The following is a 14,958-nucleotide window of genomic DNA, read 5'->3' as shown; positions in this document are numbered from 1 at the left end:
CACGCATTCTGGCAATGGCCAGCGGCGTATCGCACGAAAGCGAAAGGTACAAATGAGATACTCTGACACCTCAGAACTGATTCCTAGGAATAGGTGTGGCGCGCACTCCCTAACTGAGTGCAAGCCACATTTAAGGAAAGGCTCAGTTAGCTCAGTCAAAGAACACAGAGAGAGAGAGAGAGAGAGAGAGAGAGAGAGAGAGAGAGGAACGAATAAGAGGAAAAGGCAGGGAGGATAACCAAGGCTTTCTTCGGTAGGCTAGATAAGAAAAAGGTAAATAAAAATAAAGAAAAAAATAGACACATCAGTAAAGAGGCAGTCAGTGTGAACATTGAGGAGAAAGATTAGAGCGTAAGTTCATTGGATCCGAATAAATAAAAGTATTTAATCTCTTTCTTTTCTCACCAACAGCATACATTGTGCAGTGATCTTGGTAATTAAAAGTAAGATTGGCTGTCGAAGTGGTTTTTTTTTTAATTTTTATTCAAAAGTGAGGAAGTTAGAGGTCACCTCACACGCCAGAGGTTATGAAATTTAGCTTTGTATTAGTTTTACGCACGAGGACAAGTGCGCTTACGCTCGTGCTCTTTCGGCGAATGGTCTCAAATCGGTTTCGCGGCAAGTTGTGTTTGCCGGTGGCAGAATAAAGGTGGTGCGAGCCTAGCAGTGTTTGTGACCATTACAGCGGGTCGGAGAGACGTTTATGACCCAGCGATCGAGGCCGAAAATAGCTCAACCTGAGCGTCTCATGCAATGTCATTGTAATAGAAGGGCTGCGGGACACTTCCTTATGTCCCGTAACTGGTGGCACGGGAACCTATTGTTTCCATTAATTATTTTTTTAGTTACTCCAGCATCAAATATGCTCCGTAACTGGCAATGGAAAAGTAGCAGTGGCGGCGCACTAAATATTGAAGAGGTGACATTATTTCCTGTCACTTGGATTACTGTTTCATAGAGGTGATGGAAGAGTATAACATTAGGGCCTTTCAGATCGCAGTAAAAGACCGCAGATGATTCAGGGATTTTCGCGGCTGCTAACTTATTTACTGCGTCACCAGTTACCTCAACGATTTTTAATAACGCCCCCTAACTTTGCGCGAGACTCTCACACTACTGTTCAAACTCCTTCAACTGTATGTAAAGGCGACAGCACGATGACAACACGACGACGACGAAGCTGGAACGACGACGGACGCCGCGGTCCTGTAGGGAACACCGTTGTGAAGCTTTCAGCCGCTTTTGTAGTGAAATGTAGCGTATGATGCCAGTATTGATTTTTTAAATTTTTATTTACATGAATAAATAAGAAGGCGTGACCGGCTATACCTCTTCACACGAGAAGCATGCAAAGGCAATGCAACTCGCAGAACACGCCTAAAGGTAAAAGAAACTCATCGTAAAATGATACAAAGACAATGAGTACGCAGAGCGCAAGATCTCTTGTGACGTTCGTAATTCACACGAATTAAATGACGCATTCAACAGAGCCAATGACGCAGGACGCAGCATATGTATCGGAATAAGAGGATGCACAGACAGACAAAACAAGCTTTGTTCCGTACTCTTAACTGCTCGTGAAGTATTATAACTAGAACAAATGGAGACACAAGAGAGAGTTTGAGTACACGTGGACCTTTGACTGTGAAGTAGAGAGAGAGAGAGAGAAAGAGAAAGGCAAAGGAAATTGAGACAGGGTGGTTAACCAGAGATTATCTCCGGTTGGCTACCCTGTACCGGAGGAGTTGCAAAGGGATGCGATAGGTTACGTAAGCGTTGGTAGCTCCTATGAGCAGCTAAATGTGACTTTAAGGTCGTGGTTTGGGTGAAACCCGCCTAGAAAAGCGCCACGGAGGATGCGTCCGAATATGCTTTGCAGAGTGTTGTTTTTTGTTTCCCCGCAACTATCGCACGTATCCACGAGAAAGAATCGCCACACTTGCTTGATGTCACCGCATTGATGTACGTTCGCAAAACAAGCAGAAAGCTACAGATGGCCAAATTTATATACCTTTCGCAAGTTTATATTACTAGTCATAAAAGTCTTTTAGTGGTGTATACTTGTAAAACGGTTTAGCGCAGAGCATATATGGCCACGGGTTGCTCCGGGGCATGCAGTGGGAACGGCATCTGCATACTCGAAACTGCAATACTCCTCAAGGCTCTATATAGATGTAAAATAACTGCTAGTGATGTAAAAAAACTAGAAAACCACGTTGAGATTTAACGACGCGCACGCACCAACAAAAAAAAAAAAAAATGTTTGCGTGTGTGTGGAGGGGGGAGGGGAAGGGGTTTGGTGTTTTGTAAAAAACGAATAGGCGAAGCGGAGAAGACAAGCGCTTTTCTTGTCAGCTTAGTCCGAGTTGAGTGCACTTTCGCGGCGGCATTAGTCGGCATTGCGAAGAAATGGCGCTCTGGTGAAACCAAATGGCGCCGGGGGGATTGGGGGAAAGAGGGGGGGGGGCGGGTGGGTGGGCCTGTGGCTGTTGGAGATGGCGAGCAGCGTCGTTCTAGGGAGCGCCGGGTCTCGACAGGCTGTTCGGGTCTCAGCGAAAGAAAATTCTCTTACAGCTTCTCCCCGTTGTACGAAAAAAAATATAAAAAAAGCATCAAGGAAGAAAATACGTCGGTCACGTGCGCCCTTTCTTTAGCTGCAATATTATGGCCTGCTTTGATGCCATAGACGAATCGCCTTGGTAGTGAGTATGGGCTGGGTGAAAAAAAATGCTCTGATAGAAATCCTTCTGCCGATCGAGTCACAATAGGAAATCACAAAGCAAGCAAAATAAAACGAAGCCACAAGTCCATACCAGTACAGTTTGGCACAGAGAATGCAAAATAAATAAGTAAATAAATAAACAAACAAATAAACAAATAGAAATTAGGTAATCAAACGCTAAAAGTCAGCATATGCAAGGGAGGCCACGACGTAACCGGTCGGCCGCTCTTTGTTTGTTACCTATTTAGCGACAGTTGGCAAATGGTTGATCTCAGATATACGCAGTCGTTCGATAGTTACGTGTATTTTTCTAAATAAAAGGAGCTAGGTTATAGCCATTTTCATGCTGTTGGAACATTTTTCTGGTGTGCGGATGTACTCCGCACACCTCACAAGAACCGAAAGAATATTTGAACACGATTCGAAGAGAGAACTTGGTTAACTACAAGATCTTAACAAGTCGGCGACGTCTTACTCAACAGCTGTTAAGTCGTTCAGGCGAGTCGCCTTGATATGGAGGAAGCACCTGCGGTGATCTCCTATTAATCCGAAGGATGTATAAACTTTCATATCAACCCGTGAAATGAGGCATCGCCACGCAACTTTTGAAACAGGGGAAGAATTTCACGTAACGTAAACGGAAACAGCGCGTCGAAACGAAGCTGCCGATTAGTGCATCAAACTCCTGGTGGAATATCCATGCAGTCGGAAACGAGAAGCTTGGACTGGCAGCAGTTTCACGCTTCGCATTTCACGACTAAACCACGCGTCTGCGCATCGGAGCTTGGGGGCTTTTTCGTTTCTTTTCTTTTTTCGCTTTTTGTTGATATTTTCCAAAGATAAACAGTTTTTAAATAAGAAATAAAAAAAATATTTCTTTCCCTTCTTTGCGCTGCGTCACAGTGCGGTGACGCGAGTTTTGAACTTCCTGGGGCAACGTAAGCGTCCCTGGCTTTCTCCAGCAGATCCTAATTAGCATTGCAGTTTCTTTCACTCTCTTAATTGAGACGCGAACAAATGGTGGCACCTCAGGCGGTGTGTTGAGCCTTTTTGTGACTGGAGGAATAATTAGGAAGAGTGCTTCTTTCCGCATGCGCGCGCTGCAGAGCGTCGCATGCTTTGCCCTCTCTAAGGCAGGTGAGGAAGAAGGCTCAGAAACAGCGCATGACCTGCAGCGGCACAGATTAGGAAACCTTGTGTCGAGACCATGGAACAAGGCGTGTAAAGACAAGTATGATGTGGTGTAGGGCCCAAGAACGACACAGCATTGGCTGTATTTATTTAATGACGCAGGTAGTCAGGCATTAATAAACGTTCTCAAAGCCCTCCAAACACTTCAAGGACGGAGGAGGAGAAGAAAAAGGAGGAGGATGTTGGCTGCAGGCGGATCTGGAGTAAGACGTGTTGGCAACATAGCTCCGCCTGCACATCTCCTTTAAGAAAACCTAAAGAAACGCAAATGCTATCCGTATGTCGTTCAGTTCGTTATCACTTCAGAGAGACGGGTGAACAAGACGACGCAAACGGCGATATGGAACGGGGCACAAGAGTGCATCTTGTGTCCTTCTCAGAAGTTACCTAAAGCTACGCCCGAAATCTGTAGGTGAGCTTCATACGCTGGTGCAATGAGCCTAGAGAGAAAGAGAGAGACGAAGAGAGAAAGGCTGGGAGGTTAAACAAGAACATGCCCGGTTGGCTACCCTGCTCTTGGGGTGGGGGAAATAGGGAAGTATATATAATACAGAAAGAGGGAAAAAATAATGAAGGGTCAGTCATAACACATTCGAAAATCAATGCCCGTTGTCACGAGTTTTCGTGCACTCCAGTCGCCTTCAAGAAGTGCGGTGAGCCGGTACTCTACAGAATGCACATGTCCGGAAAATTTCGGAAGTGGTCCGCGTTGTCTTCCCCCTTTACATTCTCACCTCGTTGCCGATGCCACGAAGCTCTACGAAAAGCATGCTTCAGTCCGTGCTGGAGCTTGACCCGCTGCTTCATGGAAGGTGCATTGCTTTCTATGTAAATTTGAGAGCAGCGCTATTATATTTGCGTCAACCATTTATGAGGAAGAGGAGTAGGAGGAGGGGTGTTGCTTGCTGCAGGCGGACCTAGCTTTGCAAAAGTTGCCGATATATTTTATTCCAGCGAGGACCTTCTATGACTCTCGTCATCCACAATACGGAGGTGCATTGTGTTGAGCGTTACGCTGTTTCTTGCCACGAAGGCGCGTTCCTTCGCTGACAAGTGAGTCGCCACGTCTTGTATGGTGTCATCTCACAGAGCTTCCACTCGCGGTGATACTTCATTGCATACAAAGACTGTGCACACAGATGCAGAAAAGGACAGGATAGGCAAAGATTTAGTGGTCAATCCATGACCCTGTTTCCAGAAAGGCGTGCAGTTGGCCTATGTTGCTTTTCAGCGACAATGTTACACTTCCTTACCAGGAGTACCCCGTACTTCCCACCTGCACTTATTGTTTCATTACGCAGAAGGCATAACTCCTCATATTCCAACTGCATCGGCAGCTGTAAGGAAGACAGGCAAATCTGAGCTGTCGGTCTCTGAGATGAATTGTTACTTTATTATAAACCTTTTCCGAGAGAACGATATGACACTCGCCTTTTGTGCTAACTATGGTGGAATCGAGAAACGAGGACACAATTTAGTGACAGCTATTTCTAATTTCCTAAAAGCGGCAATGTCGTGAGCTGCTAGCCAGGAAATTACCCAAGTCGAAGAGAACCATTTGAAAACAATACATCAAGTTCATTTATTTGGTTTTGTTGGACTATTAGTGCACTTTGTTTCACCCCATTGCGGCGAATTGGGGCGCCTAATTCAGTTTAAAAATTGGTTCGGCTATAGCATGACACAAAATTTGGTCGCTGCCTACGCAGCCAATTACCGTCACGGATTCGCTCGCGAGAGATGAGGGTTCCTTTCAAAGACATTGGAAACAAGGGAAATAAGCCCAGCTATCGTAAGAGTTCCGATAAAACAGTGGTGCAGCTGGGCGGCTCTTTTCAAGCACTCCGTACGCGTCTCGACCATCTCTATTGTCTCACACACGCTTCGCTCCTGGAATATTGATTAACGGTGCAGCTGAGAATCACTCGACGTTGAAATGCATCGGATTCTGCTGGCGGAGACTAAATCCAAAATGTAATATGCACTTATTTCGTGCGCACAAACTTCGAGCCTGAACAAAACGGTGAAAAGCAAAACTGTCGAGACGAAAGAAGGACGGCAGACGTCGCTGCTTCTGCTGCTACTAGAAAGGACGTGAACATTCCAGACCAGGCGTGCGGCATTGCTAATCCATAACCCAGTAGTGTATAAAATGGTCATTAACCGAAGAGCTAGGACACACACACACACACACACACACACACACACGCACACGCACACGCACACGCACACGCACACGCGCACGCACGCACGCACGCACGCACGCACGCACGCACACACACACACACACACACACACACACACACACACACACACACACACACACACACACACACACACACACACACACACACACACACACACACACACACACACACACGCACGCACGCACACGCACACGCACACACGTGTGTGTGTCTGTCTGTCTGTCTGTCTGTCTGTCTCCTCCCTCCCAATCTCTGTCCTTACCTTTTTCGGCGGCCCCCGAGTTGACGTCAGCAATGTTTGTCGCAACTCGGTCGGTTAGCCCTCGAGCTGCGTTGTGTGCCGCCACGTTGTTTCCTCTGTCCCTTGGAGAGGTCCGAGTATGGGCAGGTGTGCATAGTAATTGAACGCTTCTGTCTATTTTTTTGCTCCTTTCAATAATATGTGTAGCGCCTCCGGGGAGATTCAGTCATTTGCATAGTTGCGAATTGCTGCCTGTGTGTCAATGATTATTATGTATGCTTCGGTTTTTGTTATTGCTAGCGCTATCGCCGTTCCTTCCGTTGCTTCTGTATATTCTGTCTTTATTGTGCCACTTGTTACACATTCTTTTTTGTGATTAACTACGACTGCAGTGAGTCCTTTCCTGCGTTTGTGTTTAGCTGCGCCTACAAAAAGTGCTGCTTTATCTCGTCCAAATCTTTTCTGTATCTCCTTGGCCTTGGCTTTTCTTCGTCCTTCATGTTGTATGGGATGCATGTTCTTTGGCAGGGCGGGAACCATTATCGTATTTCTGATCTCTCTTTGCATTTCCTTCTTTTTTCCGTGTCGTGTGCGGTAGTTAATACCCAGTCTTTCTAATATACTTATTCCTGTTTTTGTTTTAGAGAGTATTTCATACTGTCACTCGCTACTGTGACTCATATACTGTGACTCGGGCGTGCTCGAGCTCACCGCTGCTTTCCTCCCTTCCCTCTCTATCTTATCTTTCTATTCCCTCTTTCCCCTCTCCCAGAGTAGGGTAGCCAACCAGACGCCTTTCTGGTTAACATCCCCACCTTCTCTCTTTATTTCTTCCTCCTCCTCCTTTCATATTGTGATATGCGCTGAGCTTCTATGAGTTCATCCAATGTGTTACGTAGTCCTAGCGCTAGTATTATTTCTGTGCTAGTGCTTATTGGAAGTCCTAATGCCTGCTTGTATACTTTACTTATTAGGCCTTCTAGTTTGTTCTTTCCTGCGGCATACCATCTGAGGTATGGGGCCACTTATACTATTCTGCTTAGGACAAATGCCTGCACCAGACTTGGGTGCCTTAAACGTTTACTTTAATCTCAGTAGGCTTTTAGATTGGTAATAAAATGAACATCTTGTATGCAGCCCTGCTTATTTCACATAATATGTGAAACCTCGCTTGGTCTGTATAACAACGCTATGTTCCACTAATATATGTTCATGTTTTATTACGTGTTCTCTTTGCTTGCAGCTTGTTTGTAACAAGGGGGCCCGGACGCCGTTCAAGTGAAGCAAACTTGAACTTTTTGTCTCGGACGGAAATGGAAGAAAAATGAAATAAAATGACCTTTGCAAAAGCACATATTATCACGCCTAGAGGTAACAATCGTCGTGGATGTTGATTTATTTATTTCGTTTGGTCTAAAGATAACACAATTTTCAGGTGCGGCATGTAACATCGCCGTGCGATGCATGTAACACCTAGTATGCAATGTATTGTGTCCCATTGTGAGAGACCGTGATAACTGCTGCTGTAGAAGAGGATTACAGTGAGGAAGTCCTTCCTATCCCGTAGAAATGTATAAGGTTATTGCCATCGTCACTGACGGTAAGGCTCAAGGTTGCGCCAGTCTTTCGCCTTCTACGATGGACGCATTAGTAAGGTTCTCGCTACTGTTGGAAAAATTAGTTTTCAAAAGCATGTGAATGAGCAAAAGTCGCAGGCGTCACGCTTTGTGTGTTTCTATTATGTCGTGGCTTGAAGTGCTCAAGCTCCTCATCCATCATGCTGTACTGCACCGTTACAATGCTCTCGCGTAATGCATCGATACGATACGTTACCTCTCTAATGTATAGCCCTCATACGTACTCAAAAACATGGGGTTACATTTATCAACGTGCTCAAAGAGATGTGGCCATAAGACGTGTGGAGATACAAGTTCGAAGTAGCCATGGAGGAAACCAGCCTCACTATTTAGGCTTTAGGAGAAATGTGATAATAGCAGCTTGGCGCAAAGTAGGTATTCCTGTGGCAACCCAGCAAATGTAGCATGCAAATCCGCGGCAAACGTTTAACTATTAAAGATCTCACCCGGTTTGGCACTTGATGTTCTTTTAGAGAGAGAGAGAGAGAGAAAGACAAAAGACAGAGAACTTAACCAGAGATTATCTCCGGTTGTCTATATACCTTGTACCGGGGGAGGAGGAAAAGGATGCGATAGATGAGAGAAAAAGAATAGGAAGAAGACGGATGGGGTGAGCCTAAGGAGGCCTCTACAACTCGCGTCGAAACTCGGTGTAGCCCATTTTGCAAGGCTAGAAACAGCGCACCAAGAACGAATGAAAGTGAAAACACAACACGGGCGCTGCAGCACAGGCTGTTTGCAATCACTGTGCCCATTTTTCTTGGCGAGTAACCGCCCGCAATCGCTTTCGAACCGACTACCTTCGAACCGGTGAGGTGGACAGACAACGACGAGACCACGGCTGCCGGGACCCTAGCGCTGCTTGGACGGACACTCTTCGCTCTAAGCGCGACGTCACCGCATCGTCAAATGTGATCGTTCCACCATACGTGCCTAGCTGTAGGCGACGCGCGCGGTGCAGCGGTTATACCTGCGACAGCAGGCCCTTCCCAGCTTTAGAGGCTCTTGCAGGCCTGGGAATGAAATATCGACCGCCGGCGAGACACACGCGGGAATGCCGGTGCTTCACCGCCGGCGCGCGCTATACACGACTTTCCCCTTTCTCTCGCTCTCTCCTTCTCCCTGTGCTAACCAAGCCGGAGAAAAGGTTCACCGGGTACGGCGAGAACGATGGGATAGTGCGGGGAACAGGAGTGGAGACTAGTTAGGAAACCGCGCTTTGTTGCAGTGGTTCGGACGCGACAAAAGGAAAGTGTTCTGTGCCGACCGTGTTTCGCTTCGATTCCTCTCTCGCTCTTCCCTTCAATGTCTAGCAACATGGCCACGCTGGTACACGGGAAAGAAGGCGGGAAGCGCGCGATCGAAGCTTAAGGAACGTTCGATCGCTGCCAGGCTTGTTTTAGGAAGGCGCGAACTTGTAATTTGTGGCGGGAGCAGTGCCGGAAGGGAGGGGGCAGGAGGTGGAGGTGAGGAGATGAGGAAGACGAGACGACTAAGTTATAAAGATAGACCAAAGAAAAATGGAAAGCAAGCACAGAAAGGAGAGGAGAGAAACACGGTCTGATGATGTCGGAATGGCGCAGCCAGGAGAATACGTGGGAAAGAAAGAAGAAAGTAAAAATGTTGGAAACTGAGCATACACTAACGTGCTGTACAATACCTCAGAAAGGGCGCAATAAGTGGAATGATTTCAAAAGAGGTGACTTGTTGAGGCGAGTTACGAGAGAACAACTCTGTCGACATTAAATTGCAAAAGAATCCTGATCTACAGCTCCGTCGTAGCCTTGGTGCTTATATTTTTTTGACATCAGTTTAGAGAGACCGTTGAAATTGCCCCTTTGCCCCAAAGCGATCTGGCAGTTTCGAAAAGCATTCATTCTTAAAAGGGTTAACATTAACTGCTCCGATTTGTCTAAATTTGAGTCAGTTTACCAAGCTTAAGTCAATTTGTTTACAACAGCCTGGCTCTGCAAGGAGGCAATGATGAATTCACAGTATATATGCGCAGCATACGCTTCGTGCGATTTTAAAGTCTCGCGCAGAGGGAGCCCGAAGAGTTCCGCGGCAAAGAGCTTCGGTAGCCTGATTTGTCGCAGCGCCATAATTTTTTCGGGCTACTGTCACAGCCTCTTCTGTCCAAAGGCAGCGTTACAAATATGACTCTGCGCAGGTGTTTTTATGTATTGCACTCGCGCCGTACATCTCGGTCAGGTGGGGACACCGAAGCAGTACTTACAGGCTTAATACCTGCGCTTTTTATACTTTCCACCATGTCTGATTCTGATACATAAAACGGAGCTGTGATATGTTTTGTAGGTACCGGTTACAAATTATTTCAGGTTTTTACGTGCACGTATGCTACGCCACCAAACGAAACATTTTCGGAAAATTCGGGTGCCGGCGGGGGCCGGCCGGAAGGATGCGATATTCAAAAGTTTCAGAGCACTGTTAACAGTCGGGAACTCGTAACCAGTAGTGATGAAGAATTCTTCTGCAAGCAAATAAAATAAAATAAATAAAGAAAGCTCACGTCCCCATTACCGCAAAATTTCATATTTGTCACAATAGATATGATTACCGAGGAGCACCAAGAACCACAAGATAGTAGGACCCAAAAAGCGATTACGTTTATTTACATCTTTTAATTGATCCCATGCGAAACTGAAAGGCATGTTAACTATGCCATACACATCCATTACATAAAGCGCCCGCCACTGAGCTACGCATAAGGGTACCATAGCAACAATGTATTCATAGTGGCAAGCCATGGCAACTGGGCCGAGAAACAAGCCGTCTCAAAAGCCCAGTGAGGCATCGGCTAACGCGGTAGGCAGGGACTACGGAGTTCTGCAACAGTGGCTCTGTATACAGATTGAACACTACGTAGGCTGGGCAGGCGTTAGCATCGGTCCGACATTATAGCTAGTTAATTTTGCCAATTATGAGACGTGTTTACCAGCGCGAAAGTGTCAGAGGTGAGAGATAAAAGAATGTCTGGCATACTAATATTCTCTATTTGTCCTTGATGACTGCATTAAATGCGTTTCATGAGGGGCCACAGATTATCTTTCGTGTGCAAGACATGACACGTGCTAACCTGTCATCACCGAACGACGACGACAGGAGTTTCTTGCGCAAAACGACGTCTCTCTCTCTCTCTCTCTCTCTCTCTCTCTCTCTCTCTCTCTCTCTCTCTCTCTCATTTACACGCATGAAACAGGAATGACGAGAAACCGTACGGGGCTAGACAGGACAATGGTGTTTTTCCTGTTGGCAGTCACAGGTGAAAACACATCAGAAAAGCCAAATTCGCGCTTACCAAAGAAAATTACAAGTGCCGCTACACCGCCCTAGCGTTCTAGCATTCCATTACTAACGTACATATACTTCTTTTATTAAATACGTTCGGTTTTAGCGCTTTGCATCCTCAACGTTTTGTTCCGATAAGAATTGTACAACTGCGTGTCGACAGAACGGTGCGAACCGCAGGAACGACATAAGAGAACTACACAGCAAAATACTTTCGCTGGTTTGGTGCGATTTTCTCGTGCTTGCGTTGTGAGCGCTGTTTCAACGGCTGGCTCCACAATCAGCCCCTCGCCCGATTTTCTTGTTTCAGTCGACGTTTGTTGTGACGAATAAAGCATTCCCGTTATTCGAAAAATTCAATCTCGCTCATTTTTTTTTCGAGACTCGTTCACTGCAACCCAGTGACGCATACAATGAGGGAGAGAGGAAAAGGCAGCGAATGAGCGTCGAGACAGCAAAACTACCCAAGAAATCTGCGAAATCTCCTTGTTCCCCTGTTTCCTAGGGCCTTCGCGTTTCCGTGGCTCTTGTATCAGTATTCGCGAGTGTTGATCTCGGAATGTGGCACTCATCGGGGACCGCCAAACGTATACTTGTTTTGTACACAAAATTTGTAACGTAGGTCTTTGTTTTTTTTCTTCTAATTGTTGCCTGTGCATCACGTTCGTCGTTTTCAGCGTAATGATAAGAGCTACCGGCGCCATCGACAAGCGACACCATCACCTTGAATACAGCTAGTAAGTAAAGATCACTCTTGAGACGCTGTATCATGTCGTATGGTCGAAAGCACGAAAGCATGCGTAGAATTAGCGCGGGAGCTATAAGCGGGATGCAGTGAAGAACCCCAATTTTAAAGTAATAATATTGGATCCATATTAGTTACAGCGTCCTTTGATTAAAACGAATCCTAGAACAACGAAATGAACATCTCCATTGGCGTTTACAACAAATCACACTGAAAACCGTTATATCAGGGAGGGAAAGAGATAAGTAGAAGGCAGGGAGCTTAACCAGAATAACGTCCGGTTGGCTACCTTACACCGGGGGAATGGGAAAGGGGGAGAACAAAGATAACAGGGAGAGAGAGGAGGGAAGGAAAGAAGGAAATCGCGGTTCAAGATAGCAAGGTGACGGGGTTGGGGAGCGCGAAAGAACGACTAGGAAGCATAGAATAGATTAATCACAGCACCCCCCCCATTTTCATTAGCTCCTCAAGTTTCTAATCCAGCCAGAGCGTGTGGCGTCGGCATTGGGAAACGTGAACCAGAGCTGCGACTGGCTGCTAAGTTTTAGTATCCGAGGCCGGCTTTAGGCTGCACAGCTCCGTGCTAGTTCTCGGAAACGGCGAACGAAGTTTTTCCGAAATCTGGGCTATAGAAGGGATGAGTGACTGCATTTGGCACGCATGCCGCTGACGGCTAACGAAACTTATCCGCTTCACACTGGAAGTCTGTAGCTTGGCTGACCCAAGCTACAGTTGGGGTCAGTCAATCAGGAGCGCGATAGTGCAAGCGCACGAGGTTCCGCACTCCACGTTTCTCCGCGGCAGAGCGTCGCCTGCTTAGCCCTGAGAGCCTTTTCGAGTGCCAGGACAGGCCTCGTAGATTACTCGCACGAAGGGGCTGTTTTCTGTTGCATATAGTGGAGTTACTGTATACGTAGCTCTACTGAATGTTAGAAGTAACTTCTCGACACATGTGAGAGTCTGTCATTTACAATGGCTTCAAATACTTGGCCAGCTGTGGACTTCCGGAATCAAGTCGGTTCCGGTGCGTCATAGGAAGCCCTTATTCTCGGTGTTGATCAGACCTGCCGCTCTGATTTTTCTTTAAGTGAAGGCGCGAAAAAACAACAACACAGATTTGTTATATAGAGATAATGATTGACGCTACAGATTTACCCTAGTACTACGAAACTTTATCGGTGCAAGTGCAAAGGTGCAAGAGAAGACATACAAGTAAGAGGTAGGAAAGCCGAATGTTCAGAATACCTAAGAAAAACAAAAGAAGCATGGGAGGATGTTGAAAATACGTTCATGTAGAAACTTAATCGCGTTAACAATAGGTTTGATATATACAATTTCTCGCATGTACCCTAGCTACGCCATGCCTCCTAAGAATACTTAAAGTTCTGCTTGCAACTTGGACATCGTATGCTTCGTATACACCACGTCCACAGCATGCACAGACGCAACAAAACGCAGAAGTGGTCTGTTTGAGGCTGTGGGTGAGGAGAAGGGAAGAAAGAAAGAAGGCAGGGATGCTAATTTAGAGAGATATTCCCTAAAAGTCCACCTAGTGGACATGTCTGCTACTGAAGTGCTGATTGGCCAGGCTGGACTGGACTCTTACAGAATACCTCCCTAGAAATGCGTCTGGTTGGCTACCCTACACTGGGGGACGGGAAACAGGGAATAGAAAGATGAGATAATGAGAAGTGGGGGGGGGGTGAGGAGGAAAGACGTGGTGAGTGCACGCGCGCGGAGGGCTTCACGAAGTAAAAGGCGTTCACACAAGCAAGTTGCCCTCCAGAAAGACAACAGTGCCTTCGCAGCTTTGTGTGCTGACGAGCGATCTTCATCTATCGCCTGCACTGACAACGAGCGATCGTCCAATCGTCGCAATGCGATAGCTAGTGCTTGTCCTTCCGACTTAAATCGACGGCAGTGGCACAATAAATGTTGCATGTCCTCTTTGCTGCCGTAGACGTTGGACGTACCGCTGTCGGTCATTGCAGTCAATGTAATGTAAGTCTTCGCGAAAGCCACTCCCAACCACAGCCGGTACAAAAGCGATACCTCACGTCGGTGAAACCCAAGTGGAGGTCGGAGTTGGAGCGAAGGCTTCAGTTCGTGCAACTTGGTACACCTTATATTTGAGGTAGTCCACTCTGTTAAAGAGAGATTGTGTGCCAGGAGACGAAGCTGCCTTGCAGCGCTTGTCCTGGAAAGAGGAATAGGAACGCTGCGTTCTTCTTGTTGAGACTCTCAGGCAGCTTTGTCTGCTTGATCTTTTCCACTGATCCTGCAATGGCCACGTAGCCACTGGAAAATAATTTCGTGGCGTTTTTTTTTTTTTGACGTCGTCGCGAAGTTTGACAATTTCGTGCGTTAGCTGTGGGTGAGGAACCTTAGTATGGACATGAGAAAGCTCTAGAGAGCAAGAGAATTGTTTTTATCATACCGGAGGCATAATTTCAGGTATAGAACGGTTTGCATTCCTCTGCAATCAACATTGTCTCTTTCTTAGTCTTTTAGAGAAAAAGGTTAAAAAAGGATGTTTTGATTGCACCTAGGTTAAAAAGAAAAGAAACAATAAACGTAAATAAACGACACTGTTAACAAAAATATTGGCACAGTACTGATGGGAAATCTTAAGCAAGCAACATAAAAGTAATTTGTTTCTGTTACATGTGTGATAGTATAGCGTGCTCGAACTAAACTGTTTTCGACATTGCGCTTAAGTGCAGCCCTGCGTCCTCCATTGTTTGTTTTTGTTTCACTTTTTTCTTGTCAATCAGTGACTTTTCTTTTTCAAATAAATTTCGTCCCTCATGACAGCTTTGCCCATATACAAGGAAAGTACAGAAACAAGAAGCAAGTGCTTCCAAGCGCTAAACACGATTCCCCAGCTATAGCTACCTACGTGCCGT

General features: G+C 46.2%; 1 protein-coding gene and 1 long non-coding RNA gene across 2 annotated transcripts in view; one reads left to right on the top strand and one right to left on the bottom strand.

The window, feature by feature from the left end:
* The window catches only part of LOC142570826 (uncharacterized), a 113,707-nt gene extending 105,987 nt beyond the window's left edge, over positions 1-7,720 (top strand). The window contains exon 3 of the long non-coding RNA XR_012825692.1: positions 7,605-7,720. This is a non-coding gene — a long non-coding RNA (uncharacterized LOC142570826). The remainder of the gene's footprint in view (positions 1-7,604) is intronic.
* The window catches only part of LOC142571700 (uncharacterized), a 216,433-nt gene that overhangs the window by 145,845 nt on the left and 55,630 nt on the right, over positions 1-14,958 (bottom strand). The window lies entirely within an intron of this gene.

The sequence above is a fragment of the Dermacentor variabilis genome, chromosome 2 (assembly GCF_050947875.1).
Source record: "Dermacentor variabilis isolate Ectoservices chromosome 2, ASM5094787v1, whole genome shotgun sequence".
In the NCBI taxonomy this organism is placed as follows: Eukaryota; Metazoa; Arthropoda; class Arachnida; order Ixodida; family Ixodidae; genus Dermacentor; species Dermacentor variabilis.
Note: the sequence above shows the minus strand (reverse complement) of the source record. Positions and strands in the feature narration are given on the sequence as shown.